At 36.2% G+C, this 25,250-nt stretch overlaps 1 long non-coding RNA gene across 1 annotated transcript in view; it reads left to right on the top strand.

Moving 5' to 3' along the window:
• Positions 1-24,410, top strand: part of LOC131419552 (uncharacterized) — a 72,741-nt gene extending 48,331 nt beyond the window's left edge. Inside the window, exon 3 of the long non-coding RNA XR_009223279.1 lies at positions 24,006-24,410. This is a non-coding gene — a long non-coding RNA (uncharacterized LOC131419552). The remainder of the gene's footprint in view (positions 1-24,005) is intronic.
• Positions 24,411-25,250: the final 840 nt, after the last annotated feature.

The following is a 25,250-nucleotide window of genomic DNA, read 5'->3' as shown; positions in this document are numbered from 1 at the left end:
ACAGTTATTAAATAAAACAAATTAGTTTCCTATTTTATGAAAAATAATGTGTTAAGGTTTTGATAAGAGTGCAGGTCAAACTATGCTTCTTATATATTGGAATATATAGTAAAGTGCATTTTCTTGCATAAAGAGAGAAAAACAGTAAAGGAATATTAATGGCTCTAAAGTGAAACACCTTCAAAACTGAGAGAAAAATGTGTCCTCTGAAAGTTTAACCAGTAAAGCATATGCACAATGGAAGAGATTTGACATGTTAAGGGTTGAGGAAATAGATAATACTAAAGTCTCTTGGTACCAGACCCACACGTCTGGCTTTGTAACCAAAGCAAGCTGCAATCTAATCAGACACAGGACACATGATGCTAGAGTAATCACAATCAGTTGTTATTTTCAGGTTGAGGCAACATCAGTTCAATTGCGTGCTGTTTTATATATGAATAGATGCTATATATTGCCACATAGGGAAGACAGAGTCTTGAAAAGAAGCAAAACCCATTCTCCATGTAGGGAAAGAGCTTTGGTTGATGAACTGAGGCACTGTGTCTCCTCGACAAGTTGTCCCTATAGTGGGAAGGAGTGCAACATGTTATCTTACCTCTGAGAGACTTTTTAAGATCACTAAATCCCTTTTTTCTGTTTCTATACTGAACAGGCAAAACTTTGATTTTACCCTGCCTATCCACATGGCTTATTGACAGTGAGGGTGCACATATTTGCAGACAGGAACAATCCTGTCAATTTAGAATGAGCTGTCTTTCTTGTGGCATATAATGTTTGGGTAATGAAAAAAAAAATCTAGTTACTATATTTGCAAAACTGAAGACCCAGTTCCTCAGATGTGGTGAATCCAGTATTCTTCCTAAAACTGTTTAATGAGTACTTAATGATTTTGAACTTTCTGGAGCTACTCTCTGTTTTGCCAAATTATCTTTTCCAACCTACTGAACATTGTACATTCTTTCCAAACAAGTCGACAATAATACTCATTATAAAATAGCTGTCTTTTAACAGTTAATGTATGAATCATTGTCATTAGGTCTGATCATCAAACACAATTCCTTTTCCATAGGCAATATTACCGTATATTAGTAAAATTCTTTACCTTCACAATATTCTCCTTTACCAAAAATTAATTATAAGTCAAATTCCCCAAATTACTTTATTTATTCCCAAGATTTCCCTGTCTTATGATTTATAATTTCTGCAAGTAATTAAAACTATTATATATAGTAACTCCAAATAATTATACATGTATGTGTGTAGAGAAATACATATTTTGCTAATTCTTGCACTATTAATGAAGTAAAATAAATAAGAATTTTTGGTTGCTTGGAAGTGAGTAAATGAAAAGGAGGAAATAAAATGATCCCCTGGTATATGATCAAAAGTACCAAGTTGGGCTAGATGATCTCTATGGTTCCCCCATTTGGCTTAAAATGCATCAATATGAAAAAAAAAACAACATAAATACAAAGAGAGAGAGAGATCAAAAGCAGAGAAAAGGTGTAGAGGTGGGAGTAGGACCCTGCCGTTATTATCATGTTACAAAATATTTCAAGTAAAACAGCAAAAGAAAAAAAAAGAATTTACTGGAAGACAAGTAATTGCATCCCTCAATTAATCCTCCCCCCACCCCCCAATTCCAATACTATTCCCTTCATACTTAACTTTTAAGACAGGGATGTATATCAAGAGAAATCATACATATGACACCCTTATTTAAGGAGATGACAGTGGAATGGGGAGAATGGAACTGGTCAGGGAGTAGACTAGATAGGACTTGATAAAGAATTGGACACTGGGGGAAAGGTAAAGGGAGAAGTCTAGAATAACTTCCTGCCTTGAGTGGTTAAGAGGATGTCTTGGGGAAAGACAGAAGCATAAACAGACTCAAGTGGAAATCATTGATTCATTTTTTAAAACAGCTTTATTGAAATATAATTCACATACCATATAATTCACCCATTTAAAGTGTACAATTCAACTGTTTTTAGTATATTCAAAGATGTGTGCAACCATTACTACAGTCAATTTTATGATATTTTTGTCAAAAATTAAAAGCCCATATCCTTTAGCTATCATCCCCCATATCTTCTTCCTCCCTCTATGGTGCTAAGCAACAACTAATCTACTTTCTGTCTCTATAGACTCTAGAGTTTCATATGAATGGAGTCATATAGTGTACGGTCTTTTATGAGTAGCTTCTTTCACTTATAATGTTTTCAAGGTTCATCCATGTTGTAGTGTATATTGGTACTTCATTCCTTTTTATGCTTGAATAATAGTCCATTGTATAGATATACCACATTTTGTTTATCCATTTATTCACCTATGGACAATTGGGTTGTTTCCCCCTTTTGGATAATATGAATAACAATATGAACGGCTACAAACATTTGTGTACAAGTATGTATGTGGATGTATGTTTTAATTTCTTTTGGATATATACCAGGAGTCCAGAGGCTTTAAATGGTTTCTTTTTAAGAATAACTTTTACCAGTTTCATTTGGGAGCATATCAGTGGAGCTCCTCATGCTTTCATGATGGAACAATTGATTTAATTTTAATATGTAGAGTTTGGGATGTTTATCATTTATCTAGATGGAGATTTTGAACAGGCAGAAAGATGTATGGAACTGGAGTCAAGGAACAGACCTAAGAGGGATATGTAGATTTGAAAGTCAACCTAGTGGTAAAAGTAACAGTAGAAGAGAAACAGAGTTAGAGGAGAGTCAAGATCAGAACCTAAAAGAATGTTAACCTTTAAGGGATTTAGTGAAGGAATCTGGGAAGAAGTGGTTAGAGAAGTAAAAGTAAACTTAAGAAAGAGTGTTTTCTAAGGAAGACAAGACTCAGTGTCAAATTTCAAAGAGAAAATGGTCGGAAGTATCAGAACAAGGAAGAATAAAATAAGAGCTAAAGTACTTCAAGATTTCAAGATGTAAAAAACTTTATATTTTACTTTTAAAACATTCAAGATTTTAAAGATGTAAAAAACATTTCAAGATTGACATATGTTACTGAATTTGACAATTAGAAAGACACTGGTGAATTTTGCCAGACTGGTTAGGGTGTCCTGTGGGTGGGGAAACCAGATTGCAGGGGGTGATATATAAGGAGGTGGAGTTGAGGGGTATAAACTGTTAGGAGTTTGGAGTGAGCCTGGTGTCCTAATCCTACCACTTAACTCTGACTCTCCAAGATGCTAGCCAGTGCCGTACATACACAAAGAGCAGGCAGCAAGATGGAGATCACAGTGAAGCTTTATTCAGGGCTCACTGGACACGGCTGGATTGGAAAAGACAGTGGGTCTCTGACCTCCTCCACATACAACACTGGTCCACAAGCACTGGTCTGGCCTGATTTACTCTATCTGTGGTAAATGAGGAGCTGGCACAGTGAGGGTGCATACCTGGGTGGGCCTACCAGAGGTAGACCTTGCCTGATTTGCTTACACCATGAGAGAGGGAATGAGAAGAGTCCCAGGCCTTAAAGATCCATGAGAACTGCAGTGAGAAATGCAATGGAATTGATTTCTTCTTTGGGGCCTCAGTAATTATATGCACAGTTAATATGGATCAAAACAAATAAGATTTGGTACTCTACCAGGGATGAGTGAGCAAGGAGAAGATGCAGGCTAAAGCAAAGGTGCAGTGAAGGGGTAGAGTCTGAAAATTCAGACAAGTGGACATAATAGAAGGCCTAAGCTGGAGAAGATGGGTGGGGATTTCAATAATTTGTATATATGGAATTAGGAGACTTATGACCTCAATTTTCTCAAGAGAGAGGAAGAGAGGCTGCATGCTAAGAGGGAGAGTGCAGAGAGTGGCAGCTGGAGGAGGGTGGAGAAGGTTAATGCCTGTGAGGTTCAACACATACACTCTGGAGATTGGCATGGCGAGCTAAGTTTTGCTCTGAGTTCCTTTGTGCCATTGACAGGATAGAAGTTTAGGCTGTATAGACCATTGGCCTTTAGAATAAATCTTGTATTTTATACTCATTTTTATTTTCCTACTGTCCCCTTGAGAAGAGGTTTTCAAATATGTGTTTATGGAACAATGTATGTCCATGATGAAATGTTCAACTATCTAATAAAATAAAGACAACACGATTGATATTTTATAGGGCTCTTCAAATTAAAGAACGTCTCTTATTTTAAAATTGTCATTCCTACTTTTGGGGGACAAAATGTCCATTCTTTAATAAAACTAGGAAAATGTGTGACTATTTTTTTTCTCTTTACATAGCAATAATAACAGTGGGCAAGCACATATTCGTTTCTCTGATGTTTGAGTTCCTCTAGTCTGTAAAATGTCAAAGTCTGATCATCAGTGCTCTTGAGGATATTTTCTAAACAATATGCCATCTACTGTGACCATAATTGAAGCAAGTGAAGGAGGAGGATAAAATGATTATTTAGCAGCTGTAATACTAGGCCCTGAATAACAAGGGGAATTAGCATAAGGTAAACCTCATTCTCAGAGGCACACACAATCAAGGTTCAGACCAGGGGGCGGTTAGGGATCCATAGTCATGATATCTCTTTGTGGAACTCTGCAGGGTAACTCTCAAATAGCAGCCATGGCAGAGACCATAGCTTATAATGTCACAGTCTATGTTGCCAAGGCAACAACACAGCCAGCAACAGAGGCTGACATTTTGAAACGCACATGTGATTTCATTATTTACAAGTTATAGGGAGGAAAGCAGAGCCAGTGTGGTGGCTTAGAAACATCTGTTTTAATTCTGCCTACTTACTTTTGAAAAATAGACAGTGCATTATTATAGGTATCCACACTCATGAAGAAGCGTATTCAGATTCATTCATTCTTTCAGCTATCCATCCATTCATTCATTCATTCAACAATCATTTACCTACTGGGCACCAACTATGTGCCTAACACTGGAAATACAAGAGTGGATAACATAGATATAGCCTTAGCTATTTTTTCTACATGCCTGATATATGATATAATGAAACTGTGATGAAGATCAATGTACAGGGTCTTAACCAGCATGGAGGAAAGGTGATGCTCAGACAGGGAAAAAGTTGTGCTTCTTTCTCCCCCATACCCCGTCATGAACATTTGGGTGGTGATAATCTACGCTACTATTTGTGTCCATTCTTCCCTCAAATGGCAATTCTAATGGGGTATTTATCCTTCAAAATGTTTTGTGAAAGAGGGATTCCTAATCAAATAATTTTGAAAAATGCAACAGGGAATATCTTGTTCCTACAGATTTGCAGGAATATTTCTCCGTTGGGTGTCTCCATGGAACCCTATTATGCAGTATTAGTCTTCCAAGGAATGCGCTTTGGGAAAAGCTATCTTAGTGCCTACTGTAAATTAAGATGGTGGTGATGACGCTGGCAATACGTGCATTAGTCATGGGGAATTGAAAGACTGTAAGCAACATACATACCACATAATTTATGAATCCCAAAGATATTATTCAACCTTTTATTACATCTTGTCAGAAACAAGCAGCAGGATTCCTGCAGTTTGAAAACGTTTCTCACAACATGCCTCGTTTATACGTCATTTATGTATCTGCCTGATGTGCTGGAATTTAGTAACCTGAAAGCCAGCCCTACTGGCTGTGCTTGGGAATATTTAAATAGGTAAATGCAACACTCGATTTTAGGCAGTTATTTATTAAACTATAGGTGCAAATCTAAGGATGCAGGAGGAGAGTGACTGTACAGATTCGCAAGGGGACAAGGGAAGCAAGGCTTGGTTGCTGATGGACACAACTAAGATAAGTCGGCTGTTAGCAAGGGATGTCTGCTCTGTGCCACTCCTGGCTTTAGATTTGGTGAGCAACACCAGGGCGCTTGCATGGCACTGGGGCTCATGCCTCATTGAGTTATTGCTTTTGAAATAAAATCGCTCTCCCTTGAACACAGCTGAGGACATTGGAATTCTTCTACCTGCTTTTGTCATCAATTTTATTCAGCTGGCACTGCTCCATTGCTACCTGGTAATACAATTTAATTTGTGAGGGGAAGAGAAATCATAGTTTTTATTTCCTACAGAGGGTAAGAAGATTAAAAGAGCCGTGTAGGGCCCCTGCTGTGGAGAGAATGCAAAGGTGTTATTAGATGGAGACAGTGCATAATTCTGATGCCCCTTGCAGCATCAGTGAGCAAATTGTATTTGTGGGCAGGTGCTTCTGAATAGCAGGATTGCCACGACTCTGTGTGGAGGACGAGGTCTGTGCGATGGTTTGGCTTGCAGCCTTTCTGTGAGACAGCTTGGTGCAGGCACAGATGTCCCAAGTAGTAATGCGACAGAGCAGCCCTCATGCTGAGAAACACTGTATTGTCTGACTCTTTTCAACACCCTCTGCATATGTTCTTGTATTTTTATATCCATTTAGCTCTCACACTTCACTGATCTTTTAAATTTGTAAACGAACAAAAGAGATGACTCTGTTTCAAATGAACCTAAACTGAATTACCTACTAAAAAGAAGAAGGCTGTTATATAAAGTCTGCATATGTGGGAAGAAGACCACCAGTTTATCCAGGCTTTGGTTAAAATGTCAATTGGGGACTTTAAAAATGCACACAAATATTCTTTTCTATATGTTAGAAAGTCACTGAAATCTAGTAGTTAGGAGAAAGCAAAAAACAAAGGATTGGGGCTTGTAGCTCTGCTTTGAAGTGAGGCATTTCCAAACAGTTCCAGTCATTCTAGGACCTTCCTTCTTTGCTGCTCTGGACCAGACCCTTTGATAAACGCCAGGCGATACATAAAAATGAGCAAGACTAGATTCCGGTATAATGCATCAAATACAACTGGGTTTGAAACCAAGCCTTTGAATGTAAGAGCAATATGCAACTTAACCTCTCTAAACACCAGTTTCCTCAACTACGTAATGGGGATAATAGTGGAAGCTATTTCATAAGAATGTTGTGTTCAAGCAATATGTATAAATGCTTTTCATAGTGTTTGGCATAGTATATGCTTATTAAATAATATCTATTATAACTTTCCTTTAAAAGTGAGTGATCTGTCAAGAACTTAAAAAGGTATATGTGTACTTGTGTGCTTTTATCTGTATGTTTTTTTTTTCAACTAAAGGTGAAGATGTGTAAGAGAAATCACCAATATACTCATCTGAGCTAGAATTCTACCCTTCTGTGTCATTAGAGATGATTTAGAATAAATGTGAACTTGGTTTTCAATAGTGTTTGGAAGTCGCTAACATGCTGTGAAGAGCAGTGAGGAAGAACTCTGGATTTATAGTTCTACTTTTGCCACTAGTTACTTTGAAGTGAGAATATGCTAAACAATGCAGACTTTTAGAGAAAAAACAGAAAGTACAAGTAACCCAGAAGCTCAGTATGTAGAGTCATTCATATTTATTCATTCATGCATTCATTCACTAAATAAACATTAATAGCACATCTACCATGTGCCTATGAGAGTTATTAGGTGTCAAAAATAGATTAGTAAGAGGTAAAATCTTTGCCCTTAAGGAACCTGCAGCTTTAGAGGAGAGATGAACAAGTAAAGAAATTACATCAATGTAACATAAAACGCATTATAATAAGCACAAATTAGGTTATTTGATTTGCAGAGCAAGTTAACACCTCTCTCCTATTCAAAGGAACTGGACATCTTAATTCATAAATATATAACAAGTGTCCTTGAAATTCTTGGATAATTTTATTTCAACTTTCTTTTTTTACTTTTGCTCTAGATACATTCTCTTTGTTGAGAATGTCCAATCTAGGGTATTTCTTTGAGTTTATATTAGCTTTTCATATTTTTTCTTTTAGGACAACTTGCAGTTCAGTTTGCCATTACACACATAGGAAAAGGTACATAGAATTTAAAAGTAAAAGAGTCAGAGCCCATTTCAAAGAAGTTGTCATCAAATGTTTATTTTTTATATAGTGTTAGGTAAAGTAAGTTTCATATTTTAACGATGTAAAAAATAGATTTGAGGCCATCAGCCCCAAATATAGCCATATTGATCAAAACAGTTAGCTTTCTCTTTTCTTTTTTTTTCATTTCCCTCTCTCTTGCTTCCTTCCTTTCTTCTTCCTTTCCTTTCCTCCCTTCCTCCTCATCGCTCTCTCTCTCTTTTACTTTCTGTTTTACACCATTTTTTTCTTTTCAAACTTGATGGCTTATCAAATTTACCAAAATAGCCAAGTATTTCTATTCTCTAAAACAACTAATAGTCTCACATAAAAACTGGACCTAAACTTGGAAGTTTCACCCTTTTATTAGCTCTAAAACTTAAAAACACTATAAACATTTTCAAACAGGAGCTGTTTCTGTAAATTTTGTGGAGAAAAAGAGCCACACTTGAATAGAAAGGACATTGGCATCTGGCTGTACTACCAAAACAGCCATCTTCTTGGTGAAGTCTCTTTATATCATGGAATTCTACAATTATTATTGGTAAAATGAGGGAGTACAGTGACTGTACCCAAAATCTGACAATTTTGAGAAGCAGAATTCTTTTTTTCAAGTGAAACCTTACAAGTCATATCACTACATAAAGCAGTAAAAAATATAACTGGGGTAGCCAAAGTGGAGGTGAGGAGCTGTGTGGGCAGACCCCTGGCATATCTGAGGAGCCCATTCTCCAAAGAATGTAGTTTGGAAAACTTTGAGCTAGGAAATCTTATATTTGCATGATTAAGAAATATTGTTTAACATGTTAATTTATTTAGTTATCTGAGAGTGTAGTATTGAACTATCTTATCTTGCTCAAAGTTCATCAGGATGCAGTTTTGCTCAAAATTTACCGTTACTGGGATTATATCCTGGTTCTACTATATAGTTTGGGTGTTGATCTCTGAATTATTTTTCAAGTAATGGTTATTTCTTTCTTGCTCCAGTCAGCTGGCATTTGAGCACATTTTTGTGCATTTTAAATAACCCAGGACTACTTTTTTAGAAAAGTTCTAGGATTTTAGATATTATATCTTTGGCATTGATGAAGAACTGATATATGAAGTGTGGAATACCTCTGTAATTTTTATTATAACTCTGCTATTAAGAACACCATTCATTACATTATTCAATGTCCCATCTATAAAAAAAAGATGTTGATACAATTTCTCCTGGAGTCCAGCATCTGGAACACATTTACATCTACTGACTAATTGGTTTGCTCCCGACCACTAAGCACTAAGAGCTACATGTTTCCACTTTTGCCCTGGCTGCTAGAAAACCTAGATATAAATATTTCATTCAATTGCTGCAATTTTATCCAAACTTGGAGACTTGATGTATATGTCTTCTCATTTACAATGCAGTTTTGCCTTTTTGATTGTATTAATGGTTTTTGGTTTATTACAGCTATTCCATTATCATAAACTATCTCAAATCCTATTTTGGATACATTTTAATGTAAGGTAAATATCTATACCTTTTTCCTCTTATTCACACCCTTTCTTTTTTCCAACTTTTAATTTTTTTTCTATTTATGCTTTTGTGTTAGCCCAAAATCCTCTTGAAAGCAGAAACTGAGACAAGGGCTTTCATGCAGATAGTTTATTAGGGAAATGAGAAGAGAGAACAGGAATGAGGAACCAGATAGAGTGAAACAGAAAGGGAGAGAGAGCCAGTTCCTTGGTAATATGCCACGTTGATCGCTGGAGTGGGCAACTGAAGCTCGATCCAGCCAAGACCTTCTGAGGTGTCCTGAATAAGCCTCAGAATAGAGAATATGCCTCAGAATGTCTATTTCAGTGAGAGAAAGGACCAGATTCCTTCCACCATCAGTCAAAATGTGCCTCCTAGAGTGTTAATAAATGCTCACATCCATTCCATGCTGCTGCAAGTCAAAAACGGCAGCTATATCATGCTGTCAGGTTACACCTGTGAACATTCATTGCTGTGGCAATACCCAGCTCAAATGAGTAAATTGGTGAGATTTCCCTCTCACATCTTTACCTTCAGGTGAAAAACAAAACATACAGACACAAGCACACGAGTACATATACACATACATGAGAATAAGGCCAGTACCTCACCTTAAGTTCTTGACAGAGTATTCATTTTCAGAGAAAATAATAATAGATATTATTTAATAAGCATATACTATGCCAAACACTATGAAAAGCATTTACACATATCGTTTGATCTTTACAACATTCTTATGAAATAGGTTCCACTATTATCCCCATTACGTAGTTGAGGAAACTGGTGTTTAGAGAGGTTAAGAAGTTGCATATTGCTCTTACATTGAAAGGCTTGGTTTCAAACCCAGTTATATCTGAGGCTTTATACCGTAATCTAGTCTTGCTCATTTTTATGTATCGCCTGGCATTTATCAAAGGGTCTGGTCCAGAGCAGCAAAGAAGGAAGGTCCTAGAATGACTGGAACTGTTTGGAAATGCCTCACTTCAAAGCAGAGCTACAAGCCCCAAATCCTTTGTTTTTTGCTTTCTCCTAACCACTAGATTTCAGTGACTTTCTAACAACACAGAAACCAAGAAGAGGGAAAATAATACATTGATTGATCTCGATAATTGAAAGCCATTAGGTAAATACTCATTGACCAGAGATTTCCACTTCATCCACTTTAGAATTGATACACAGTGATTTGTGTGTGATAACTTCAGTTTCTGAGTCCATAAAAATGCATCATTTTTAGCTTGGAAAGCTATTTAAAAAGACTGATTTGTATTATTACTGAAACTAAACCCAAAGTAGTTGAGGTCATCTCCTGTGCAACTATCAGTGTTTGAGAAAAGTTGCTAAACAAATGGAAAGTCATGCATTTATAGAGGATAGGGTCCTAAACTAGTACTAATCTCTGCCATATTGAATTTTTTCATAGCTCTCTTTTCGATCTAGCTAATTCTTTGGTTTCTAGGTGAAGAGCCATATTGCCATAAATGTTAAGGAGCAGATATGATTCTATGTCTTTATCATATTCTTTGATATGATATTGATAATGATATTTTCTATTGTTGATTTAAAAGGACACTCTATTGTCTAAATACCAAGCATGCAGACAGCAGAACTATTTTCTCTGAAAATGTAGGAGAATGCCTTATATTCTTCAGATAAAATGTTATTCTCTTTCTACATAGGATTAAGCCATAGAGTGAGCTAAAATTGAAATTTGCAACTCTTCAAGTACTCAGGTAACCATTGAATTGAAGATTCTAGAAGTCAACATTATTTGGCCAATTTTAAGATCAAGTGGACATAAATAAATCTTGGGGAAAATAAAAGAACAACTGGTTAGGAGGGGAGCTCATTGTGATGAGCATGTCGGGGAAAGTAAGATGTCAACAGTCTCTTCAAAGTAGCTAAATTATTTGGTCAATTGAACTGTTTCCCACATTGATGGATGTGTACCACAGGTAGCCCATGGACTCAGCACTACAACACATTGACTCATTTCAGAAGAAAGTTATGCATTTTTCAATTCTTCTAATTATGTTAGTGATATAGCCTCAGTTTGGTGCTTGTTGTCATGTCTTTCTAACATTTCCTAATTTCCTTCTTTAATACATGAAGAGCAGGACCTAGGCTTATTGCTTTTTGTAGGCAAGAACAACAATAACAACACAATAATAATAGCCAATGATTTTTAGAGTTTACTACATGCCAGGTACACTTCTAAGAACTTCACATATGTGATCTCATTTTAAAAACATTTTAGAGAAGTTTAATGGGTCTATACAGAAAAGTCCATAAATCATGTTTACCGTGATGATTTTTAAAAAACTGACCCACGCTTTTAACCAGCACTCAGATCAAGAAGCAGAATATTACAAGCACCCCTCTGTGACCCCTTCCAATTTCTACATGCTCAAGGATAATTATCGCCTGACTTCTAACAGCACACATTAATTTTGCCTATTAAGGCACTATATAAATAGACACATCTGTGTGTACTTCTTTTGCTCAACATTATGTTTACAAGATTCATCCATATTGTTATGTGTAATTATAGATTATTCATTTTCATTGCTGAATAGTAGTCCATTATATAACTATAACACCATTTATTTATCCATTCCATTATCATTCACTCCATTGTTGTCCATTTGTACAGTTTCCAATTTGGAGCTATTAAGAATAGTGCTGCTATGAATATTCTAGTACATGTGTTTTGATAAATACATGAGCACATTTCTATTGTGTATATGCTTAGGAGTGGAATTGTCGAGTCATAGATATGTATATAATCAGCTTCATTAGAAGAGTTTTCCAAAGTGGTTATATCAATTTACCTTTGCACCCAGAGTTTATGAGCATTCCATTTCCTCTTCAATACTGGGTACTTTTCAGCTTTTTCATTTTAGCCATTCCAGAAGAGCTGGAGAAACATACAGCATACGCTAGGCTTGGCTCCTAGGAATGTAGCCGTACTGAAGAAAGGGATTGCCCAGTGATCAGTGTCTTTGCTATGATCCATACCAGCAGAATGGATAGCTTTTCTCTCTTTCTTTTTTAAACGTTTAAAAAGTGTAAAATTAACATATTTATAGAAAAGGTAAACAGTTTAATAAATAACTACAAAATGAACATTATTCAGCAGCATTCAGGTTAAGAAAGAAAACATTGCCTTCAACTCCTAGAAGACCCTGTCTGTCCCTTCTGATCTCAAATTTCTACATCCAAGAGGTAATTGCTATTCTGACTTTTGTGATGATAGTTCTGTAACAATTTCCTTGTTTTTCTTAATAGCTCTACCACATCTTTGTAAACATGTTAGTTTTTTGTTTTTGAAGAAAATCATGCTGATCTATTCTTTTATGCTTCTCGGTGAGGTTCTTACAAGTTGCATGTAGTGTAGTCCATTCATTTTCACTGCTTTATGGTACCTCATTGTGTGAATATACTAGAAATTATCCATTCTACTATAAAAGGACATTTGGGTTGCTGCGAGTTGTTACCCATCCTAAACAATGCTGCTATAAGAATTCATATGCATTCTTTGTACATGTGGATGGGTTTATGATACATACCTGGAGATAGTCATAGGGTTCACATACCTTCACCTTTAAGAGCTAACGCGTAAATGTTTTCAGAAGTGGTTGCAATAATTTAAACTTCTACTGGCAGTTTACAAGAGTAGATGTTGTCCCAAATTCTTGTCTACACTTGCTATTGTTAGGCTTTATGCAAAGTAGTCATTAGGTAGTGATATCTCATTGTGGTTTTTAACTGATCTATCTCTGGTGATTGAAGAATTTGAACACATTTGCAAGTTATCTGCTTTTTGGATTTCCTCCTTTGTGAAAGGCCTGTTTAAATCTTTTGCCCATTTTTCTATTGGATGGTCTGTCTTATTGATTTGATTTTTAGGAACATTTTATATATTCTGGATACTAGTCTTTCATCATGCATTTATATTACAAATATATCATCTTCCATAGTGGGTATTTTAATTCTTGTTTCCCTGATGGCTTATGAAGTTCAACATCTTTTCATGTTTATTGGCCATTTGGACATTCTGTTTTGAGAAAAGTTCAAGCCTTTTTGTACAGTTTTCTATTGGTTTGTCAAATATGCAAGAGATTATTGATTTGTAGGAGTTTTTTTTTAATACATTACAGATTCAAGTTCTTTGGCACATAAAAAATTATAAATATTTCTTCCTATCCATGGTTGCTTTTAGATACTATTATCAGTGTTTTGATGGACAAAAATTATTAATTTTAATATAATTCCATTTTAATTTTTTTAAATTATGGTTAGTGCTTTTTGTTTTCTGCCTAAGAAATCTTTGCTTATGCCAAGGTCATGAAGATGGCCTTCTATAAGCTTTGTTTTCTCTTTTATATTTACTTCTTCAACTCACCTGGAATTGATTTTTCTTTGTATAGTGGGAGGTAGGGGTCACAATACATATTTTTCCACATAGATATACAACTGATGCAGCACTATTTAATAAGAAAATCATCCCTTTCCCACTTCACTGTACTGCCATCTTCATTGTACTTCAGGTCACTGAATCTACGTAGGTCTGTTTCAGGCACTGTACTTTGTCCCATCGATCAGTTTGTCTATCACTCTCCAGTGCACCAATGTCTTGACTAATAGAGCTCTATAATAATCAGTGGAAAGCTTCCAAATTTGTTCTGCTTCTTCAAAATTGCCTTGGCATATAAATTACCTTGCATTTCATATAAACTTTAAAATCAGGCTGTCAATTTTCTCAAAAGAAAAAATCTGCAGAAATTTTGACTAGAAAAACGTAGAATCGGTAGATGAGTTAGAGGAGAACTGACACCTTTATCTCATTTAATTTTCACTAAAATCCTCTGAGATAGGAATGATTGTTATCTTCATTTTATAAATGAGGTAACTTGTGAAAAGATCAGTTAAGGAACTTGTCTTATACCACCCAGATAGTTAGTACTTGACTCTGGATTCCTATCCAGAGTGCCCAGAGCAGAAGGTAGCTAAAATTTGATAACAGTGTTTTGTTTTCAGAATATTAATTTTATGATTGCTTTCTCTTTATAATCTATGATACGAGTTTCCAAATAAATAGTAATAGAAAGTTTATATTTGAAATTAAAAATGAGGCCATTTAATAAACACCTTAACCAAATAGTTCAGGTGCTAGGCAGATAGTAAAAATTGAGAAATTGTGTGTATGAAAGGTTGGTTGTGTTTCAAGACACTCTGACCAATTGAAAGTGCTTGCTTGGTGGTTACTATATTAACGTTAAGCTGGTTTGGGACAATAACTAGTTAAAGATGTCTAGTTCACGTCATCGACATTGATGAAGGTAGTTTCTTTGATTTTCCTCCTGCTAGCTGATGATGTGTAACTCTAAAACCATTAGCTACACCAAAATATGTAGGAAATAAGAGGGGAAACATTCAGTGATGAGGGAACTAAGTGTATAATCTGAAGCTTTCTCAGGGTAAAAAATTCTATTATTCTGTGAAATCAAAGAGCTGGAAAAGGTCATTGAATATGGCAAAAAATTTTTTTGTTATCCTACGCTATTTTCTTGGTGAAAATGAAACAGGGGTCCTTCCATGATAGCTGTGACTAACATGTACAATCAACAAATACCTACAAGCTACAGGCACAGTGCTAGTACTGTGTATTTACCAGTGAACCAAACATACACAGCTTCTGCCTGTATGAAGCTTACAGTCTAAGAAGTTAGCCTCCATGGAATATTACAATTAAAAGTAAGTCTTAAAATTTGTTAAGACATTGAGAAAATTACTTAAACGTCAGGCCTCATATCCTAATTTAAAAAAATGGGGCAATATATAAAACCAACTCATTTTGTCTTTGCTAGAATCAAACATAGGTTGTATTGGGAGATGGTATTAAATTTTAGAGTTAAGGTGAGTAGATTAAGAGATTTATAACTTGAGTATATATTAAAGATGGAGTAGACATCATACCTGTCTGTATAGAACTATGCTCAATGTATTAATTAAGATAAAGAGTAAGGCAACTAGGAGGATGTGCAACTATGACATACAACTATCTATTGGGGCTTTGGGGAAAAAAAGGAGGAGGATTGGCAATAGATGTTAGCTCAGAGCTGGTCTTCCTCAGCAAAAAAGAGGATTAGCATGGATGTTAGCTCAGGGCTGATCTTCCTCACAAAAAAAGAGTAAGGATTTCCATCTACCACTAAGGATAAATTTCAAACTATTCCTAACATAATAAATCTACTAGTGGGTCCTTTAAACTTTTAGGTAACTGATTTTATCTTGAAAAATAAGTAGAGTTACTTAGTGCCTAATGTACAAAACATAACCATCTATGAATTGAAGAATAAATTTGGGTAAATATCCTATGTGGTCATCAAAAGGGATTTGTGCTTTTACGGTTTTTTTCACAGAAGTCATACAGGGGTAACCCTATTGCCTAATCTTAATTTTGTGTTGATTTTTATATTGGAGACAAATTTTCTTTTGACTTCTAGTGAATTCATGTATTAAATAATAAGATATTAATTCTAATTTTATCTGAGATTATTTCTTAGGTCTAATTTCACAGACTTACTAGTATTTTTTTTCTTTTCTTTCTGTTACTCCTTTGAGCCCTTGGTTGCCTATATTGGGCTATTCTGTAGGTTGTATATATTGATAAGTATTTAGAGGGAAAAATTTCAGAAGAATCATGAGCAGAATATTGGGCCTTTTTTAACTTCCTAAGGTCACTATGAAATTCTAGAGTCTCATTTTGCTTTCACTGTTTCAGTTATATGCTTTACCAGATCAGGTACAATATTGAAGTTCAGAGTAAAGTGAAGTGGAAAATGATGACTCTCACCTGAATCCAAAATATCTTCTTTAGGGAAAGAGAAAAAAAAAGTGTTCATCATTAAATAATCAAGTGTACTTCTTCCTTAATCAGAAATGCAAGTAAAATTCCACTTAGGCTTAACCAGAAGCCTATTTAGCACTTGAAGATTATAATCATACAAAAGTGTAACCAAGAATTTCCATCTCTTATTAATGTAGTTATCCCTGTTATAATAGCGGTAGGAAGCAGTTTTTTCAAACGAGATTTTCAATGTAATAAACCTTTTCAGAATTACTGCCAGTTCTATCATGCGGATCTCCTAATATCGTGATGTCAACTAACAAACTATATTTGGTTCAGATCTGTGCACACATTAGCATCAGGGATTGCCTGTGTTAAAAAACACCAGCCAGCCTAGTCAGTAAGCTTGATATCAGGTGTAACACGTTTTTGGTATAAGAACAAACTATCTCAAAAGCTGGTATTTGGGAATTACCAAGATAAATGTGGTTGGCCCAGTATTGTCCCTATCAAAATTACTTTGTTTGAAGGCAGAATAAGAAAGGAGGCTGAAATTTCATTTTCTAAAAGTCAGGTCTCTTGTATTCATAGGAGTTAATTGAAGCCCAAAGCAGACAATCAAGGAGAATAAAAATCAACAGGATAAAGGGAACGTTCAATTATCCAACTCTGATTTTGTTTTTGTTTTTCTTTGTCTTGATTGTGTTTTCAATGCCCGTAAGAAAGAGCCTCAGATCACAAAAAGCTGGATCTAATGCTGACGAAAAGAGAATTGAATCCCAAGATAAGTGAGTTGTTTGCGATAGTACATAGTCTCAATTGAGTTTGTCTCCTGACATAATCAAATTATAACATAGGGTACCAAGAAAAACTGCAAATTAGATTATTTATTCTCTTCTGGTAGTCTTTGAGTTACAACAAAGAATGAAAGTAAATCAAGAGACCGGAGGTGATGTGAATGTCTTGAAAGAATATTCTGGGAACCATGTGTGAGATTTACTTACCTAATTCCAGAAAAGGAATGGGCTACAAATTATTAGATTAGAAATGATGATCCTAAGAGAAAACATAATTGTTTTTCTTCTAACTGTGTTTACTAATCTGGCAGAGAGAGAATAAATATTCAGAATATGTCAATAAATATTCTGTAGATACTCTTCCACTGGTTTTCAATATGGCCATTTGACCCAGGCAGAAATAAGCTCTCCCACTGTTCAACTCATAACAATATATTTGTACGGTGGGTTTTATAGAGTTTTCAATAAATAATTTACTCAACAAACCTAATTCTAATATATACTTTGATAACCTGCTCTTAATGAATATAACTAAAGAATAATTTTCAGAACAATATTTTTACTTTGATTTTCAGAGTAAGATATGTGTAAATAATCAAATTACTCAGTCCTCAACCAGAATCTTTCTTAGAATTTCCTCTAAATAACTTCCCTCTGTGATATACAGGGTTTTATTGACGAGATTTTGTAGGCGAGACATTTCGAGTTTCTCTCTGTTTCTACCTCTCAAGGATTTGAGAAAGCATCTCAGTTTGCCCTAAAATTAAACTCTTCAACAATCACAGTTTGAGCTTTTCATTTAGCTAATTAGTACTTATTCTTCCAATTGCATTGTTGTCACCCATATGGGAGAGGAGCAGCAGATTGCCTGTCTGTTCCTTTTGATTTTCCTGCTAAACTGTAAAACATGGTGTTTCCTTTCTGGTTTATTGTCACTATTCTCTACAATCAAGAGAAATTGTGAGGCAAGGAGTAGGAGTAACTCAATCTCTTATGGAAAAATCTTGATGTACTCGCCTGGACACATTTTGGCATGTAGGGCTCACCTATACAAAGCAATGAGTGGGTTAATTAAAAATCTCAGGGCAATAAAAGTGAGCAGACAAATTGTGTGGAAGTCACTGATGGCCAATGCCCTATAAACACACCTAGATATGTGTATATTAACGTGAATTACAACAATAGCTAAGTAGTTTCACCTCATGATACTCAGTGGTAAAGTGGTATCTATTTTGAAATATTAAAACTATTTTAGATGATTTTTTTTGTTTATTGTTGGTAACAAATAAATTCTTATCTCAGCTATATAGGTGCAGTTATTTATCTATCAATCAAAGTCCAGGCAGGAAAGAGAAGGCTCAAACAGATGGGATTTCGAAGTAAATGTAATGAAATGTAAGAAAACGTAATGAAAGGTCTACAAAGGAGTGGACAGAGATAAGGAAACTAGCTGAGGGTGGAGAGGCACTCATGTACTATCGAAAAGCGGAAGGCATTACCACCTCTAAGCCTGAAGGATCAAGAAGAGAAAATAGTGCTCCTGCAGCCAGGTGAGAGCAAGAAGAGTGGTAAGCAAGATGGGAGTAGAAACACCTTGGCCTCTCTACCCCTGCCCTCCAATCTCCACTGATCATCTTGGGCAGAAGTTGAATGGGGCAAGGAGGCAGGGATTGGGGTACAAGGCAAGAAGAAATAAACTTGCTAAATAAAAATATCACTTATGGAGTATAACCCGAGGCAATTGTAAAACTGTTCACTTCATTAGACTTTTGTTGTTGTTGTTCAGCCCTATTCTATGATCCATTGCTGCAGATTAAGATGAGGTAAATTTCAGGCACCGAGGACACAGTAAGCACTCACTGAATAAATATCTGTTGAATGAATAAATGACTGAATGGGAAAATTGGTTGAATCATCTATTTGGAATTTTTCAAATTTAGATTAATAAAAGTCTTGGTTCTATTTTTATAATATAATAATTTTTATATTTCCCAAACTATTTCTCATAAATTCATTCTTCTTTATATTCCCACTGCCCCGTTCTAATCCTGAAGCTTATCAATCTGTTTCTCTAAGCTCACTGAGATAGATGAGCTTCATATTTTCCATTGTCAAAGCATAGTGCATAATTCAAATCAGCCAGATGCCCCTTAACAGAGGCTGGAGGAATGCAGTACCCAGTCCTCACATCCCAAAGGAGGGGGATGAAATAATATTAACAGAGTTGCATGATACTTAAATCAAGCATTGTACATTATGTTTTTTCTCTGTTTTACTCCACTAAGGGACCAAACACATTAAATTAGAAAATAGCCCTGTATCAAGGTAGAGATAGTCAATGTCTGTGCTTGAAATGTAGTTAAATGTAAGAGTGAGAGACAATTTCAGTGCAGTGAGGATGAAAGCAACCTTATTAAATAGATCCTAAGCTGCTTCTTAGGCTGTCCTATAAATATCGGCATTTCAGAACAATAATAATCTATTGATCATGATAATATATTGATAATGCTCATTTAATGATGCTTGCTGTGTGCCAGAAGGGACTCGAGGTGCTTTAAATAAGTTCTTTCTCTCCTACCATTTGAATCCTGCAAGTGTTGACCATTTTTAATGATAACAATAATATCAATAAAAATAAGAGCCACCATCTATTAAGTGCCTACTAGGCTCAAACCTCACTTGTATTCTCTAACTCAATTATCCAATCAATTTTATGAAGTTGGAATGAGTATAACTTTCCAGATCAGATAACCTTGCCCACGGGCACACAGTCAGAGCAGCAGAGCATGTAGCAAGTAAGTTGTAGAGCATAGGTGGAGCCCAGGTTGTCTGATCTCAATTCTTTGCTCTTAACCAATACAGTAACTACCCTCTTTTGACTCCCATTTGATTTAATATATTTTTGGCTGAAATTAGAAAAGCTTGTCTCCCACTTGGCTCTACAGGGTGCTATAGAAATGCCTCTGAGAGTAGAAAGACAGATATTTCATTTCTGCCATGTGTGGTGTAGGGGAGGAAGATTCAGATGACTTGACTGAGAGTGACTGTGATGAGAGAAGAGACAGCAAGAAATTGTACAGTGACGAAAGTGGATTTTTGAAGGAAAAACTGTCACAGTTGACTAAAGGAAAGTGTATTGTCATTCTACTCCATGTTCTTCTTCCACTTGTATTTATTTATTTTCAACATGGAGCCAGACACATTCAACTTGACCCATTGTTGCCTTTAAATAGAGTCAGCTCTCCCAAGCAACTCTGAGCAGCAGCCTCCATGTAACAGCACTGGTGACAACACCAACCGGTCCAAATAATTCTTCCTTACCTTGACTCTGGTTTCTTCCTAATCATGGTGACTCTAGACTCCAGCTTTCCATTCTAGTTTTTGGTCTCTGGCTAAAGTGCAGAGCCAAAGTGGCACATTTGGCCTTCCTTCTCTGGCTTAGTGGAATGAATGTCCCTCTTAACCTTTGGCTCTGTCTCATCTTCTCATGTCATCATTGGCAACGGCTTTGAGGGATGGGGCTCTCTTTTAAGTCTCAGTCCATTTAGACACTTTTAATCAAGCCAATCCCCAGCATACCCACTCATAGAGGGAAAGTTAAGCCTAAAGCTTTTAAAAGGAAAAGTTAAAAACTTTTACAGAATTAGACATGTTCAAGTATGGCAATTCCCACCTACTCTCTTCAAACAAAGTTTAATACGTGTTTTTGTGTATTAAATTCTGCAATAAGTACTTCAATCCCTAAGTTTCTATCTAGGGTTCTGTTTTACATATATGAGAGAACAAGACTTTTGTAGAATGCTCCATAGTAAAGAAGTTTTTTTGGAGCCAATTTTTAATGCTGCTTAAAAATGATTTTTTAATATAGGCAAAGTGAGGAGGGTCTCAAAAAAAGATCTAATCTACATACTCCCTTTAGGAATCCTAGAATGTTAGAGCAAGTGAGATGTATATACCCCAAACCAAACAGACACCAAGAAAAAGTAGAAAAACAGATGTGGGACTTACAAGAAAGACAGACAAATCTCCTAGGCTCAAATCCCACCTGTGACACCTAGTAGCAGTACAATCTTAAACAAATTTCCTAACCTTTCTCTGCTTCTGTTTTATCTGTAAAATGGGACTTATTGTGATTATAGCACCTAGTATATGGGGTTTTATGAGAAGTGAATGACATGATATTAAAGTATGGGAGGCTCTTAGAACAGTGCCCAGCATAAGAAGTGCTTAATAAACGGCAGCTGTCATTGTAACCAGCGACTAACTATGCGACTATTGCAAGTCACAGACCTCAGGAGCCCACTATCTTCCTCCTTAAACAGCATTGGCCTTTGATCTAAAAGTCCCTCTGTCCCGGATAATATATTCTCTCACTAGAAATAGGCTCCCGTGACCAAATGGCAATCAGTTAAATTCTGACTGATGGCATCATGCACACTTTAATATTTCTAAGCTCTAGTGTAAATCCCCTCCCACCCCCCACAGAATATGTCAAACTAAAGGGGACAGCAAGAACAGAAATCTCATCACTCTTATTATTCCCCTTGCATGATTCAGAATGCACTATCGTTTGTCTGGTATCTGCAATAACTCCCAAGAAACCTCATTCTGTCACTAAAGATACAGCCTTTGAGGATTTGCCTGCGCTGTTTGTCAAGCTTTGCAGCCTTCACTTTAATCTCTCAGCCAGAGTAGTTGTCTGCTACAGAGAGGTCATTCTAAAGCCTATACAGGTAATGTATTTTCCTCTCTTCTTCTGTACTCTCTTTTATGGGCTTTCTTCCCCTTTAGGATTACAGACAAGGACCATAGAGAGGATTCATTCAAAATCCATGCCCCTCTCCTCCCCTTTGTGTCAGGAGAATATAGTATTCAAGTTCAACATGGGAGGCAGACAGATGTAATATCCTGACTCCACCATTTATTAGCTGTGTAATGCAAGGCAGTTTTCTTGATATCTTTGAACTTCAGTAAATAAGCATTATGGTGAGAGTGAATTAAATGAGCTTTAATTAATTAATTAATTGCATGTAGTAACCTTGTAACAGTGGTATCAATTATTGCTGTACTTTCCACTCTCTAATATCTGACGTTTTTCCATGTTTCCTCTCTGCAATTACGTCAAGATCTTTATATTTTATTTATTTATTAGTCTATTCTCCTCTCCCTTTCCCCCCACAAAACGCATACCCTCTTAGCAATCTGCTCTGAATCTTGGCTCACCACCTGATACCGCTCAGACTTTGTACCCTGCTCCTCTCATTAAAACACTCCTGGTCTGGTGATCTTCCACATTCCTTTCAAACCACTTATTCCAATTCCTCTGCTTGATTATCTGCAGCATCACACAGTATAAGCAATTACCATTCCACTTTTCTAATGTACCAGGGTAAAGCTTCTCACTTTCTATCGAAGCCACTTTTCTGAAACACTAGAGCACTCTGGAGGAGAGCTCCTAGAGCCACTGGTGGTACTGAGGTTGGAGCAGATTTAAAATTGCCTGCAGGTGCCTCAGACAAATGCTTCTGGCGCTGCCAGTGTCCCGCAGTCACTCCAAAGCCTGAGGGTTCGGAAGCTGAAAGGAATCCTTGGTACCAGCACAGAGGGATGGAATCTAGACATATTCTCTACATCAGGTGGCAAGGACAGACTAGGGTAATGCTTAAGGCTGAGGGTTTTAGAATCAAGACAGATAGAAGGTCAGATCCCAACAAGACTACTTTCTACCTGTGTGGTCTTGAGAAAGTTATTTTAACTTTTCTGTTAAAAGTTTTATCGATTTAAAAACAGGAGGATTAATAAAGTAATATCTATTTTTTAAAGAGGTTCTAAGCATTAAGTGGCATAATGCATCTGAAAGAGCTTAATAAATTGCCTGGCATATTATATTATCATCATCATAATTATTGTAAATATAATATGCAGCTGAAGATGTATAGATACATCTTCAAATATGTATATACATACATTTTCAGCTGCATATTAAATTTACAATAATTATGATAATGATAATATAATATGCCAGCCTATTTATATATAAAATATTCATTCGTCTCCTTCTCCACTGCCATGATCTTTCCTTAAACTGCTATTATACCCTCTCTGGAATAATAGAACAGCTTTTAGCTGGTCATCATCCTGTTCTACCCCTGCATCTCTCTACTATTATCCACAAAGCGGTCAAAGTGTTTTTTACAACATGTAAACTAGATCACGTCACTCTTCTATTCAAAATGAGTTTTCATTGCATTTAGGAAAATCTCTAGTCTTTAGCAATGCAACATAGCCCCTGTCTAGTTCTCCCTCTTCACATCATACCATTTCTCCCCACCCCCAATGAAATTTCAGCCTCTTGGTCTTCTTGTAGTTCTTCAGGCGCACGTATTTCTTGCCTACCCGAGGGCCTTTGCACGTGACATCCCTCCACCTGGAGTGCTCGTCACCAAGCTATTTGCCTGTTATCACATTCTATTTCTTCAGGTCTCAGCCATGTTTCCTCAAAGAAGCCCTTCTTCACGCCTCAGTCTTCATTCCCTGTTCATATTCTCCCATAGCACAGGGAATTTTCCTTTAGAAAGCTTATCTTTATTTGCATTTCTATATTTATGTTTCTGATTCTCTGTTTAATATCTGCCTCATGACTAGTCTGTAAGCACAATGAACACAGGAGTCACATCTATTTTGTTTATTTCTTTACACCAGGTGTCTAGCCCAGAGTCATACACATGGTAGATGCTTCATGAATATTTGCAGAATCAATTATGAGTGAATATGACAAAAACAGGAAGGAAGCTCTTTCTCCTCTTGCCTTAGCAGACTCATCACCATCGGCAGCATCAGCAGGATCTTTACAACAACAGAAGCTACGATTTATTGAAAGGCTGCTGTGTTCCAGGCCCTGTGCTAAACTTTTTCTATGTATCTTCTCATTTAATCTTCACTATCATCCTATCTTACTTTACAGATAAGGAAAAGAAGCATACTCAAAGCCATATAGCTATGGTGGAGCCCAGAATCAAAGCCATACCTCGCTGACCTAGAACCTGTGACCTTGCTACAAGCAGAGAGAACCGAGCAGGTTACAACTTATCCAGAGGAATGAATTACTGCTTTTCTTGCTCTTCAAAAAGCCTAATTTTCAAAATCTCCCTCAAAAGATACATTCCAGTGCTTAAAATTTCCAAATGACTGAGAAATCAGGCTTGAATCAAAACTGCCTTCTCTCAATGCTGGAAATGAATAATAAATTGCCTGTGTCCTAAGCTCAGTAAATCTTTTCATGATGTTTGTATTCTTTCAGACTGTCACTAAGGTAAGAGGTAGAGAATTAGAAATAATATCGCTCAGACATCAGTGAACCACTGCATTGATCCTGTCACTCTGTGCAACCACCTTGTCACCAACAGTGCCCTTTTTAACTAGTAAAGAAAGACAGAGTCCATCTTAGTTTATAAAGAAAAAAGAAACATTGTAATGTAATAGAATTTTATATATGGTTTCCCACAGCAGAGGTATTATATCACCTTATATGGTCATAGGTAATGTGCTTAAGTTATTTAATCATCTCAGAATTGAACTAGAGACCATTGATTTCAATAGATTATTTTTATTCCACTTTCCATTCCTTTAAAAATAAAGAAAAAAAAGACATTTACAAAAATTCTCATGTGTGAATGTCATCACAGAGAGATGTAGATTCTTAAAAATAACTCTAGGACTTCATATGGGCAATATTCAGACCACAAAGAAAAATCTACCTTTTTCTGGCTGGCCTTTTAAAATGCCATATTAGTTAGCCCAAGGTAACAGATGGCCTACTGTATCCAATATTAAGCTGACTTTGAGTAACAAGGTCACCAGGACTCAGAATTTTTCTTTAAATTCCTACTTCTCTTTGGCTTCCATGTGGGTGTCAGGGAGCATTTACATAACTTCCCGGTTTTACTCGTGGTATTGTATACAGTTGCTCCTGCTCGAATTCACCCTATACCTCTAACCAAGAAAAAAGTTCTTCATTATTTTGGTGTGACCATTATGTCCTATTTCATTAGCTTAGAGTACAAATGCGGTCTCTGTATTAGTCGTCTCAGGCTGCCATAACAAAGTATTATTGAGTGGGTAGCTTAAACAACAGGACTTTCTCACAGTTGTGAAGGCTAGAAATTCAAGATCAAGATTCTGGCCAATTCACTTCCTCGTGAGAGCTCCC

Source organism: Diceros bicornis, chromosome 21, assembly GCF_020826845.1.
Source record: "Diceros bicornis minor isolate mBicDic1 chromosome 21, mDicBic1.mat.cur, whole genome shotgun sequence".
In the NCBI taxonomy this organism is placed as follows: Eukaryota; Metazoa; Chordata; class Mammalia; order Perissodactyla; family Rhinocerotidae; genus Diceros; species Diceros bicornis.
This window is presented reverse-complemented; position numbering and strand designations above follow the sequence as displayed.